This window comes from Lycorma delicatula, chromosome 3 (assembly GCF_047948215.1).
Source record: "Lycorma delicatula isolate Av1 chromosome 3, ASM4794821v1, whole genome shotgun sequence".
In the NCBI taxonomy this organism is placed as follows: Eukaryota; Metazoa; Arthropoda; class Insecta; order Hemiptera; family Fulgoridae; genus Lycorma; species Lycorma delicatula.
The window spans coordinates 133,394,416-133,408,733 of record NC_134457.1 but is presented as its reverse complement, the minus strand read 5'-3'; positions in this window follow the sequence as shown (position 1 = coordinate 133,408,733).

The window sequence follows — 14,318 nt, the reverse complement described above, 5'->3', positions numbered from 1 at the left end:
CACACATCTCGGACATGGCCCACCTAAAACTGTACTAGACTACACTTCATTTACACTCGTACATATCATCCCCAAAAGTAATACCCGATTGTGATTCCCAGAGGCTAAACAGGATCAAAAGAAGAAAAAATTAATTGAAATAAACTTATATACAGAGTATACAAAAAAGTTCTTCCAGGATTTTCATAACATATTCTACACATGAAATTAATGGAAAAAGTTCATATAAACATACAGCCTAAAATGCTTAGTTTGTGAGTAATGTCTAATGACAGATTTCACCCAGACTTCAGCAACCCCGGTGAAAGAGGTCATAATGAAATTTTTTGGACATTAATTAGGGAGTAGAAATCACTAGATTTCTATGGTTTTTTACCTTAAAAGTTGAATAAAATATCCACCACAATTGTATCTGCAGTAGTTTTTAAGTAATCTGGGATGAAAATCAATAAATTAGGGTAAAAAACAGTTTTTATGTTTGACATACAATAAGTTTGTTAAATGTGTAATAAACATGTAAAACCTTTAAATAAAACTTGTAGAGAACTTAATTCCAAACAAAATGGTGTAAGATAAGTCTAATAAAATAAACATTTAGAAATATTAAAATTTTATTTAGAAACAATACAGAAGATCGTACCTACTGGTTTATAATAAATATTCAAAAACAAGCCCGCCAGTTTCAAAACATTTCTTGGCTCGCGTCTGCTTTTGTAGCTCTTCATAGTTCTTCAGGGCTATCTTTAAGTTACTAGGCAGCGTCCATAATGCGAACAATTAATTCCTCATGAGAATGTATTTTTGTTTTATATACAATATTTTTCATACATCTCCAGATGTAAAAATCTAAAAGGTGTTAGATCAGATGATCTTAGTGGCTAGGAATCTGAACCTCCACGACCGCTCCATTTCTCAAGGAAATGATGGATACATTATCCAAATGTAGGGTCATATCATGACAGAGAGAGTACACACTTATAATTTAAGATTTCATCATATGATCATCGGGTTCAGAAATTAAGGAGCCAAGTCACAAACTTCATCAAATTATAATTATTTTTGTTGCCTTCATCAGTTTGTAAACATCAAAGATTTTAAAGATTAACTAGACAGCTGTTTACAAGGTACTTAATGTAAAAATCATTTAAAAATTAACTAACTTAAGAAGATGCATTAATTTAAGAATATAGTGTAAATTCAAGTGAGTTGTATTGCAGTAATATTATTTATATTTAAAATATTGATTCTTTTGAATACTGTTGTCGATGTATTGAAAATTACTTCTTTAAAATAAAAGATTTGTCGGATGTTCAAATCCACTGAAATTGATGAGACAGACTCAAAGACTAGTTTGAATATTCTACATTCCAAATACTATCGATTAGACATTTTATAACCGCAGATTTACTATTGTCTAAAATATTTATTCAGCTCATGAAATTACTAAAATCTCATTTACCACTGTAAAAAGGTTCTGTACATTAAGTGAAATGAATTTTTATTCCAGTAACAGGCTGTACTATTATCTGTCTTATTGAGTTCAAGATAATATATAAACTTTGAACAAAGTTTAACATTTTGAGGTTGTAGAAGGATATACTTTCAAACTGATTTGAGCAAAAACCTTTCTTCTTTCGTTAACATTGTTATAACTACTTACCACTGAAAACCAAATCGAAAACTACAGCTGATTTCAATAAACTGACATACAGATCTAGACAGTTAAGTGTGTTTGTCATTGTATTGCCAACTTGACACGACTGAATAATCAACATTTTGTAATACCAACATCATGGATTAAAATTATTGTATGCTACATTTTCTATTGTTAATTTTTTTTTAAATTCTTTTGTTATTTGTAATTATTTTTTACCTAGTGTCAAGTGAATTTTGCGCCACTCTGTAAATAATATTATTTGTGATTATAATTACATGAATGTTCTGTTCATTAAATGTATATAATTATATTCTGCTGAACTAAAAGATTCATCTGTTAGCCTCGTAAAAAAAATTTAAATTATAATGGTAATATATTATAACTATAATGTGAAGTCATCCTGAAGTTAAAAGTATTATTAAAACACTGAAAAAACTGATTTATAAAACAAAAAAGAGGCAGATTCAAACATATGAAATCAAGAAATAAAGAAAGAAATCAGATTTTATAATGGTCATCTAAAGATATAAAATATGTCAAGGAACAGATACGGATTACAATAACAAGTGATTTATTATGAACAATATATTTATGATATTCATTGAAATTACACAATTAAAGAAAAAGGTTGAAAAAATAAATGAAGTACAAACTAAAAGAGAATGATGTGAAGTTAAAGCCAAATTAAATAGGAACAAGTTTACAAGTTATAACAAAAGTAGTTTCCATAGAAAGCCAAATGAATAAATTTAAAAGATAAAAATAATAAAGTCAATAGAGTTGATATATTAAAAGGAACGGATGAAGAAAACAGGAACGTATAAGACAAAGGATGCAGTAAAAGGTATCAAGTTAAATACATTCATTGGAAATCGGCTAAGGAAGATGAATTGAAAGGTGCTGAGGTAGAGTAATGACAATAATTAAAGGAAACGGGTGTAAACAAAAGTAAGGAAAAATTTTAGCGAAAACAAAGCTGAAATGAAATAGCAAAAGTGCATACAATAGCGTTTAGCGTGGTAGAGAGTTCTAATAAGTATCACAAACATGGCAAGTAACTATACAGAATTTAAAGTTATCGCCCTAGTAGAGGAAATGAACCAATTTTGAAACAACCAAATTTGAAAAGCATCAAGAGACTTGAACAAGGAGCAATAACTGAGATGTACAATCAGAGTAACTATGTTATGTAGACAAAAGATGTGAGACCTCTAGTGGTTAACGCGTCTTCCCAAATCAGCTGATTTGGAAGTCGAGAGTTACAGCGTTCAAGTCCTAGTAAAGCCAGATATTTTTACATGGATTTGAATACTAGATCGTGGATACTGTTCTTTGGTGGTTGGGTTTCAATTAACCACACGTCTCAGGAATGGTCGAACTGAGAATGTACAAGACTACACTTCATTTACACTCATACATATCATCCTCATTCATCCTCCGAAGAATTATCTAAAATGGTAGTTACCGGACGCTAAACAGGAAAAAGAAAGAAAAAAGGTCTATAAATTCCAAGTATATTGGTTTTTTTCTTGTTTACTCTTCCTTCTATTATTAATCTGAGCGCTAAAATTGCTTCCCTTGCCCTTATACTTTTCCTGAAACCTCATCGTGTTCGCCTAACACTTCTTTATTCTTCTCTCAATTCTTCTGTACAGAATTCTAGTTAAGATTTTTTGATGCGTGACTTTGTAAACTAATTGTTCTTTCTGTATTCTTCACATTTATCTGCTCTTGCTTTCTTTGGTATCATGACTATAACACTCTTTTTGAAATCTGATGCAACTTCCCCTTTTTCGTAAATATTACACAACAGTTTGTATAATCTACCTATTGCTTCCTTACCTGCACTGTGTAGTAATTCTGCAGATATTCCGTTTATTCCAGGAGCCTTTCTACCAATCAAATCTTTTAATGCTCTCTTAACTTCAGATCTCAGTATTGTTTCTCCTGACTTCCTCTTCTTCCTATATAACACCACTTTCTAATTCATTTCCTCTGTATAACTCTTCAATATATTCCACCTAGCTATCGACCTTTCCTTTTGTATTATAAATCAGTGTACCATTTTTTTAACACATTATTAGATTTTAATTTATGTACCACAAAATTCTCCTTAACTTTCCTGCATGCTCCTTTTATTTTTCCAGTGATCATTTCTCTTTCCACTTCTGGAACACTTTTCTTTAACCCACTCTTCTTTCGCTAGTTTGCATTCCTGTTTATAGTATTTCTTAATTGTCGATAGTTCCTTTTACTTTCTTCATCACTAGTATTCTTATATTTTCCACGGTCATCCATCAGCTGCAATATATCCTCTGAAAACCAAGGTTTTCTACTGGTTCTCTTTATTCCACCTAAGTTCACTTTTGTTACGATTTGCTTTCCATGTACAAGTTTCAAACCTATGTTGTGAATTATTCATAGAAAAATAAAAATAAGCTTTAATTAAAATAGAAACACATAAAATAATGTTTAGGTAAATACGTGAGGGCAAAAAATAAACATGAAAATGTAGTTTTAGGACTTTTCAGTCGATCCTTAAAGTCCTACAACTGCGGGTTGTTTCTGATTCACGGCTTACATACACATCTTAATTTAAAATACTTATGATTTTATTTAAATATAATAGTTTTTCGTTCATTTAATACAATGATTCTAACTAAAGCGCGTGCGCCCTACATATTTAATTCGCGCGAGTGTGGCGATACTAGCGGCAAGATGGTCGGCACTAAGTAAACTGATGTAATTTCACAACTTACATACAAAATATTTTGCTTGTGCATTCAGCAGACTGGTGTAGCCGCAAGGCTTGACGCACCATGTGCAGAGACAATCGGGCGATCGAGTTCGGACCCAGCCAGACCAAGAGTTACTTTTTTATACTTTAAATATTATACATTTCTCCGTAAGGAGTTGCTATTCACCTGTGCTTGCACGGGTGGACGGTATTGAAGTGCGGGGACTCTCGAGCCCCTGAGCTGAATGACTGAGTCCCCGTTAGAGGCGAAGCACAAAGAACCGAGTCCCGGTTGCTGGGTGATGGGATGCCGGGCCTGGCATTTCCCTCGTCTGGCGACTAGAGGCAAAGGCACCTCCCGGAACCGTGTTCATAATTATTTGGGGGTCTTTTTTATTAAATTTCAAACATATGTATTTATATATCTTAAGTAACAAATCACAGTTACTGAAAAATCAAATTGAAAAATCATTTCAATTTGATCGTTATAACCTATCAATCAGTAACAAACGCGTGTAGATTATGTGAATGATGTAAGTAATAAACCTTGAAATATTTCCAGATTATATCTAAAATAATAATCTGTGTTATAGTGATGTACATGAAGACACGTTAAAGTAAAATGGATTAAAAGTGTATTTAAAAAAATGAAATTCCAAAAACCATTGGAATTTGCATCTAGATTAAAAGTAGGAATAATTATGTAAATCTTGTGGTTGTTTAAAAATATGTCTGCTTTTCAAAAGTTTATTGTAAGTTGATCATTAAAAATTATACTTATATTACGATTTAAAATTCGATGGAAAGAATAACAGCAGCTGTTGAAGCAATTCCTGCAGACATGCTCACGAGAGTGTGGAAAGAGGTGAATTATCGGTTTGATGTGAGTAGGTGCTGTAAGTGGTGCTTATATTGATTTAGATTAAGAGGTAAAAAAACTTAGTTTCACTTCCATGTAATAAAATACATTTATTTGTAATTCATAATTAAAAAGTAAATTTAATGTAAAACCATGGAGTTTTTTGAACATTTTTCTTTTTTTTTATTGAAATTATTTAAAAATTCAAAAAAAATGTTGTTTGTCCAGAAAATGTATTAATTGCATTTTAAATAAATTATAAGAAAAATCAATTGGGTCAGTAAAAAAAAAAAAAAAAAAAAAAAAAATCAGTAAAAAGAAACATTAAATGGATCAGTAATTTATTAAAATTACCAGGAAAAGTATATAAAACCACTCCAGTTACCATTATAGTATGTCGTAACATAACTATTATGTATTGTATTGAGATACAGGAAAACAGTTTTGTTTTCTGTTCTAACAGAGGTGAATTTTTTCCATGTAATTAAGTTCAGTTTAATAGAGGTGACTATTGTTTTTAAGACAAAGGTGATAATTTTTAAATTATAAGTATATTCACGATTACATTAATGAAAAAAGGAATCCATAAAATATGAACATTGTGATAAAGAAAAAGTAACCATTGACTACGAATATTATAAAGAAGGCATTTGAAATCTTAATAAAATAAGCGAATAAATGAAAACTGTAATATATATCAGAGATAATGATGATACACACACACACACACACACATGTAGGGTGAAGCAAGGAAATATGATGGTTTTTAATTTATCACAAAATTGTTAATTTTTGCTGAAAATAGCTTATTGGCAAATACACATTTGTTATTACATAGCATTAAATGATAGATGTTTGGAAAAATCACGTCTTTCTTTCGTGCCTTTTTGTTTATGCATTGTTGTAAGTGTTTTCGGAAATTAGCTTTCATTCTTCGTACCAGGTCTCTTGTCAATTTGGACGATTTCTTGACCAATACATCTAAATCCTTCAATTCATCTAAATATGTATGGCTTGGTATCATAGATGCGTGAATTGAGGTATCCCCACAAAAAAATTGCACATTAATAAATCTGGATACGAGGCGGTTGAGAAACAGAGGATAAATAACATCCATTGACACTCGGGCAGTGTGGGACGTTGCCCCATTGTCCTGAAACCACTCACACCATAACCATCCCCCCTCTCCATAACTCAGACAAAAGAAAGATATTCATCTCAATGTAGCATTAACAACTGCAGTAACACAATTTTGTTCAAAAAAATAATTACCAATCACAAAATTTTTCCCCAATGCCCACCAAACTGTAACTTTTGGGATGTTCAGTGGTTTTTGGTGGATTTCTCAGGGATTCTCAGCAGCCCAATAACGACAATTCTGTTTGTTAACTCCACTATTGAAGTGAAAATGAGTTTTATCAGTCATCAACAAGACAATGTTTTCATTTTTCACATAAAGTGATTACGTAGTGGATGCAAAATTCAGTCGCTGAAGGTAATTTGTTTCTTTTATCTTCTGCACAACCGCTTACTTGTATGGATGATAATGTAGTTCTTCGTATTAAATTTGCCTCACCAAGCAATAGCTGATTTGAAGTTTCTCAACATGTCTCCGAGTAGAGCAGCCTAGACTTCATAAACATGGTTGCTCTAATCTTTTCCACATTTTCAGGAGTATGTACTGTACGTGGGGGGGCACCTGATGGTTTGTTTTTCTTCAGTGAGCATTCTGAACGAACATTATTAAACTAATATCATATTGTGTTACGAGTGGGAACAAAGACACGGTGGATATTAAATCTGTGTCAAAACTCACACTGACTGCGGTCACTGATTCATCATTTTTCACAAACAGTCACATGCAAAAACACAATGCTTTAACTTACACGGCTGCATGATGCTGACTGAAAGTGAAATTCTATGAACAAAAGAACAGAATGTCCCCATCCGCCCTGCTTACCCACTCAAATTGGCCGAATAATATAAGTTTTATAACCATCCTATTTCTCTGCTCCACCTGTATGATATATATATATATATATATATATATTACAACTGTGTCTATTGATTTCTTACTACAAATTTTAATATTTTCATTACATTTTATTTGTTTACAGAATGTAAAACTGCACTATGTTGAAAAAGGCAATCCCACTAAACCATTAATGATTATGTTACACGGATTCCCAGAATTCTGGTATTCATGGCGTCATCAAATAAAACAATTTTCAAAGGACTTTTGGTCAGTTATGTATATTTACGTCTTTATTTAAGATATTCCCTAAACAAATTTAAAAAAATAAGAAATTATTAGCGTTATATAAATAAATAATAAGTGCCATCAACGTCCACCTTGGTATCCTGTACGTTGTAATATTATTTAGATTATGCTTTTTTTTAAGATTAAGCTTACACCAGCGTCTGTGGTGCAAGTGGTAGTGTCTTGGCCTTTCATCTGGAAGTCCCACATTCGAATCCCAAACCCACAGGCTAAGAAAAAAAAATATATATATTTTTATTTTAATAGATTATGGGGATCATACCAATAGAATAATTATGTAATTTCATAGCCAACATAAACAAATCAAGGCAGTACATACAGTATTTATTATTTTCAACTATTTTTATTTTCTCAGGAAAAGTTAAGCATCATTTAATTTTCCCTTTTTTAAACAAAAAGTCAGTGTGAAAAAATGAATAAATAAATAAATTAAGTAAAAATCACCATAAATTTTAAGCTGTATGCAAATGACAATTGGTAGTATTTTTTATGCTTGAAAGTTAAGTTAATTATTTATTTATTCATTCTCTTATATATAATTTCCCACACAAAAGATACAAATTTATTTTTATACATTGGAAAACTAGAAAATACTAAAAAGAGATTTACAATAATTTTTTAACTTAAAATTTAAACTATATGACCATTTTGATACTTTAACGATCATAATCATTGGATATTTAAGAAATAATGTATAAAAAAGTAAATGAAAGAAATAATAATATTTACACAGTGATATTTAAAAAAATATATTTCTACGATCGTTTATAAAATAAAAATAAAGAAAATTCAGAAGTCAATTCCATAACTTTCCTGTCCTCATCGGTAGGATGTACAATTCAGTTTTGGAAAAACTGTGTGGCATAGCCAGCAAGTTTAATCACAAAATTAATTTACTAAATTAATTAGTTTAATCACAATTTTATGTTTTTAATTTTTTTGAATATTTGGAGGTTCATGCAACAGCAGGCTTTTTTAAAGATTAAAATTGCTTTATAAATAAATTAAAATTGAATTTAAAAAAAAAATTTCAATTTTTTTAAATTTGGGAACTTCCCATAAGGGGAGGGATATTAAGTTATTTTAATGACTTTATTGTTTGTTTAACAAATATATTTTGAGCATTAAAATTTGAAATTGCAAAAAAACAAATTTTCATTTTGAGGGCTCACATTCAGATCATGGAAACTGGTATTCTGTGGTGATTGGGTTTCAATTAACCACATATCTCAGGTACAGTTGACTTTTTTTTTAATCACCATAAATAATACTTCAGAGGATGATATGTATGAATGTGCAATCTTGTACAGTCTCAGTTTGACCGTTCCTGAGATGTATGGTTAATTGAAACCCAACCACCAAAGAACACAGGTATCCACGATCTAGTATTCAAATCTGTATAAAAGTAATTGCCTTTACTAGGATTTGAATGGTGGAACTCTCCACTTCGAAATCAGCTATTTTGCGAAAAACACTATGCCACCTCCGTGGTTTGGGTACAGTCAACCTGAGACTGCACAAAACTACACTTCATTCAAATTACATCATCCCTACTCATCCTCTGAAGTAATACCTTATGGTGGTTCCAGAGGCCAGAAAAATAAAGTTACTACAGTAAACAAAGTGAAAATGTTCCTTGCAAGGCTAAATAATGCCTACATTACAATTCAGTATTAAACAGTACATTCAGCTAGGTGACAAAGAAATCATTTCACCCTCATTTATCTAACAAATACCTGTTATTTTTTTTAGAATGGCTATTCAGATTTTTGCAGTAAACTCAGTCTGGTGTTAAGTCACCACAACTGTAAGGTTATAGCATTTGTATTAGAAACATAAATAAAAAGGTACTGAATTGTTAGGGACAATGGATTAAAGTTATATAACAGGTTTTGATTTCAGAATAAAATACTTAAGTATTAAAATAATCAACTGTTTCATACAATATAAATACAAGTATTGCATAATGTAACATATTCCCATATATCTGGTGTCATTAATAAGCCTTGGGAGCTTCTGAAGTAAATAATCTGTTAATGAAAAAAGTATGTATTTCTTTGATTAATGTAATTAACAATTAAAAACATATACACATTAAAAGAATTTAAGTCACTGTACAATAATCTTAAACGTGTCACATAATAAGTGTTCACATTTGTCATCCAACTGTGCACTATATCAACTGGTGTAGAGTGATACAATATCAATGGACTTACAGTTGACGTGTCATTAATCAACTAGATTGCAGTTCAAAGGTTATTTTTTATACGATGTAATTTGTTGATGGTTTAAAGAAACGGAAAATTTTGGCATTTACAAATCTCTTACATTAGAAGAGAGCTGTCTATGATGATTAACTCAAAGAAATTTATCGCTTATCACAGCTTGGAGATTCCTATTTTGAAAACAACCAACAATAGTTTTTTCATAAGGCATGGAAGACTGCGCACCTATAAAAAGTTGCCTGAACAAGAAATTATAGCAAAGGTAGGTAATCAGCCTAAATAACTTGCATCGTTGAATTTATCCCAAAAAATTTGATAGATGATTATAACTTAATGAAAATTATCATTAAGCACATAACTTTCCTGAGACGAAATTGTAGAATGTATTAATAAATAAGTGAATATTAGGTCTACTTACATTCCTTGAAAAAAATTTTACAAGAATTATTAATATCGGCACCAATATATATATATATATATTTATATTATATCGGCACCAATATATATATATATATATATATATATATATATATATACATATATTTTTTTTTTTCATATGGAGTAGTGTCCAAGAATTATCTGAACAATTTGGATATCTTATTAAAAAAAAATGATAGTGCTATCAGTGAACGGTTGGGCTCTCTTTAACGGGTAACTCATAAGGTTTCCCTCTGCAAATACTACATAGCACTTGATTGCATATGTAACTGCATATGTCATCAGTCGCCATGAATTCACAGTGTGTAGAATAATTATTGAACCAAAATCCAACATAAAAGTTTGATGCAATTTTAGAACTCTGTATAACTTAAAGCCTCCCTCTAGAACAAGTATTCGTGTATGGCGTGATAAATTTAAAGAAACTGGCAGTGTTCAACATAAATGCAGGCAAGCCTAGTACATCAGATGAAAAAACAGAGACCATTCATCAGTCTTTTGTTCACAGACCTGAAACATCAATTCTAAGTGCAGCGTAGGAGTTAAATCTTCCGTGAACTACCGTTCATGATGTTTTGAAGAAACGATTAAATCACGTCTTTATAAATTACAAATATTGCAGCACATTATACCACTAGTTCATACTGCTATAAAAGAATTTGCTGTGGAAATGATTGAAAGATTTGAAAGTGGTAATTGTTAACTCTTAAATAAATTGTTTTTTGTTTTCATTTTAAAAAATACACATATAAAGCATATTATATTATTAAAATACCAAAAATTAGGGAAAAATATTTTTAAAATGGCATTTTTTATAAAAAAAAAAAAAAATACTCTACATACGTAGTAGAAATGCAACAATATGTATTAGAGGTCCTACATTTAATTCCTTATTAGAAGGCTATGCTATCACGCATGTTCCCTACTTACACTAAATGCTAGCATAACACAGGAAGAAATAAGCTTACCTTCATTATTTTCTTGTAGATTATTTATTGGTTAATTAATTTTTGTTGTTTTTAACAACACAGATTCATTTCAACTAGTTTTCTCAATAAATTATTTTATCACTTGATCACGAGATGCTTTTAAATTTTAACTTTTCAAAAGTGTCTCATATAGATCACTTTTTACTGTCTCAGAGCACTTATATTACTACGATTAAACTGCACTTTCAGATATATACAATGTAAAAAACATTAATGATAATCAAAAAGGTATGAAAATTTGACAGACCTACTCTAAATAATAAAGAAAAAAAAACTTAAGAACACAATAAAAGTTAATTATGGAATTCCCTAAAACAGTTATATTTCTTATTATAACAAGCACAATACCAAATTTTTCACTCTTTGTCTGGGAAAACACTTTACCTTCTCTTTGTTGCAACAATTTCTTTTGCACCACATAGCCCAGTGACCAATACTATCTGTTCTAACATCCTTTGGTGGAATGTATTGTTTAGGCCCTTTGTGCTTCTTTGCCTGAATGTTTTGTTCAACATTACTTGGTCTTCTTCTTTATATTTCCATTACTTTCAATTAAACACAATGTTTAAGCCATTCTTTCATATTCTTTCATATTTAACATATTTTAATCATTAACACCATTTACTTGACTTACTTCTCAGTACAATTGCAAAGAATCAATAACAGTCCAGAAGATGTTGAAAAATTCGCAAATACCATTTTCTACATTTTACTTGTACATTATATCACCTCACATCACTATCCGCATCGTCAAAACCACTCATACTATTATTGTACTCTTAACAGTTGAAGGACATGGAATATTAATAATTTTTCTTAGTTTTATGTCATACCTTTTAATTTCTGAAGGTGATTCACTACCAACATATGTGGACAAGAAAGTGGCAATTCTATTACCCTTCAATAATATTGCAGCTAAATCAACACTTTCATGTGTCATAACTTGCTCCTCATGTGAACTACGAGGTAATTAAGTTTCATGAACTCTTTTTTATCCGGTAATTTACAATTTGGTAGTATATTTTGGAGTACAGTACCCAGACGGTACATTCCTCGTTTTGCTAAAATAGTTTCTAAAGGAATGGAAATATCAGTTATCCAAGTATAAAATATGGTTGGCACTCTTAGGGAAAATACAACACAATCTTACCACTGTGTTACCAATATCTTCTTCCCCTGGTAGTCTTGTACCACTTCACTTTCCTGAATAATATTTAAATCTATATGCGGACCCTACAGTGTTAAAGAGCACAAATAATTTAAATCCCCACTTGTGTTGTTTCTTAGAATTGTAGTGCTTCAATATGAATTTATAATGCTGTATTTTGGTACAACATATTTGCTCATCAAGAGACAACCTTTGATCAAATGTTATTTTACCAACTGCTGTGTTCAAATGTTCTACAAAAGACCTAATTTTTGTGAGCAGTAATGAACAGGATTACTTGATGGGAGATGCATCTCATTATTATTAAAATAAAGAACTGCCTAATATTTTCAAAACCTGTTCAGTCACAGTCTGCTTTAAATTATAAAATCTAAATTTACTGCACCAGTAGGATCTTATGCTGGTAATGATAAACTGACATGAATATCAGTATTCTAATAAATTTTTTAATCTCCAAGGTAATATTTACTGGATTTTCTTGTACAGAAAACAGATTAGTTTTTTGTTCAATCTGCTCTAAAAAAAACTGTCACTTATAAAAAAAGGTGAAAAATCTGTATGGTATATCCAGTTCCAAGATTTCAGTGCTGTATGGTAATAGTAGAAATGGAAACTGGGATTCATTGTAATTTAGGTGCTTTTTCTTCCATACTTTTAATTGTTTTTGTTAGAAACAGTATTTGAAACTGATTTTCTTGTTTATGGCATAAAACTATATATTGTTTGTGATTCCTCAACCGTATATGTACTTCAGTTTGAAATTTTCACTGGTAAAAAAAAAACAAAAATTCCATAAGTTTTCTTTTCCAAAAACTTTTTTCTGATTATCTTGACAAAGGACATACAATATTCACGGACCGGTTTTACAGTTACCAGCTGCTTTTGGTTTTTTTATGGCAGTGACAGACTGATGCTGGATGTCCTATTGGAAAGAGTTGCCAAAAATAAATTTATTAAAAAAAAAAAAAAATGCTGAAAAGAAACGAGTCTACACTTAATTATAATAAAAATAAAATGGATGGATAAAAATGACCAGATTATTTCATACTATCCATTCTGATGTAAGCAAATAAATGGCTGAAAAAATTATTTTTCCATTTATTTATCAACAAAATTGCCAGTGCCTTTATTTTATCATGGGAATCACGACCATCACCCGTGGGGCATAAATGTCATTTAGAAAAATTTATTATATCAATTGGAATGTCTTTAGGATAAAAGGCAGGAGTTCTTGCACAGTAAACCACACCAACAGCAGTAAAAACAAAGACTTACAGGTCATCATCACTTTCCTTAGAAAATACCCCAAACTGAAAAGAAAGTACAGTCCTCAAAAGGTCTGTAAAGTCTGCTCTGAAAAAACAAAGGCAGCCTCAGGGAAAGCTAGAAAAAAGGAAACTACTTGGTGGTGTTCTGAGTGTGCAGTAGCTTTTTGTATACCTGACTGTTTCAAAATTGACCACACTGAAGCTAAGTATGTTTAAAACAGTACCACAATTTTTTATTTTCTTCATATGTATGTAACTTTTAGAACATCATAATTTTAAATAGGTAGAATAGGTATTTAATACAATATATTAACTGTTAAACAATACATCATGTACAGTAATTAAATAAGAAAATTCAAATGCATAAAAACAATGGAACACATAAGGGAATCTTAAATATAAAATAAATGCAATCTTGCAAAAAAAAAAAAATTGTTTGGTTTTAGATATTAGCCTAAAAAAATTTAACAATTTAGATTAACTGCATTATCACCTATAACACCATATCCGAAAAACAAAACCTTTATCACAATATTTGTGATGATAAAGGTTTAACGCCAATAATGTATGCTGTACTAGATAGTGAAAAAAAGTATTAAAACAGAAATTATATCTACATTAATTGAAAATGGTGCCTATGTAGATGCTATAGATAAAGTTGGTCGAACAGCTTTATGCCATGCATTTTTTCAAGGA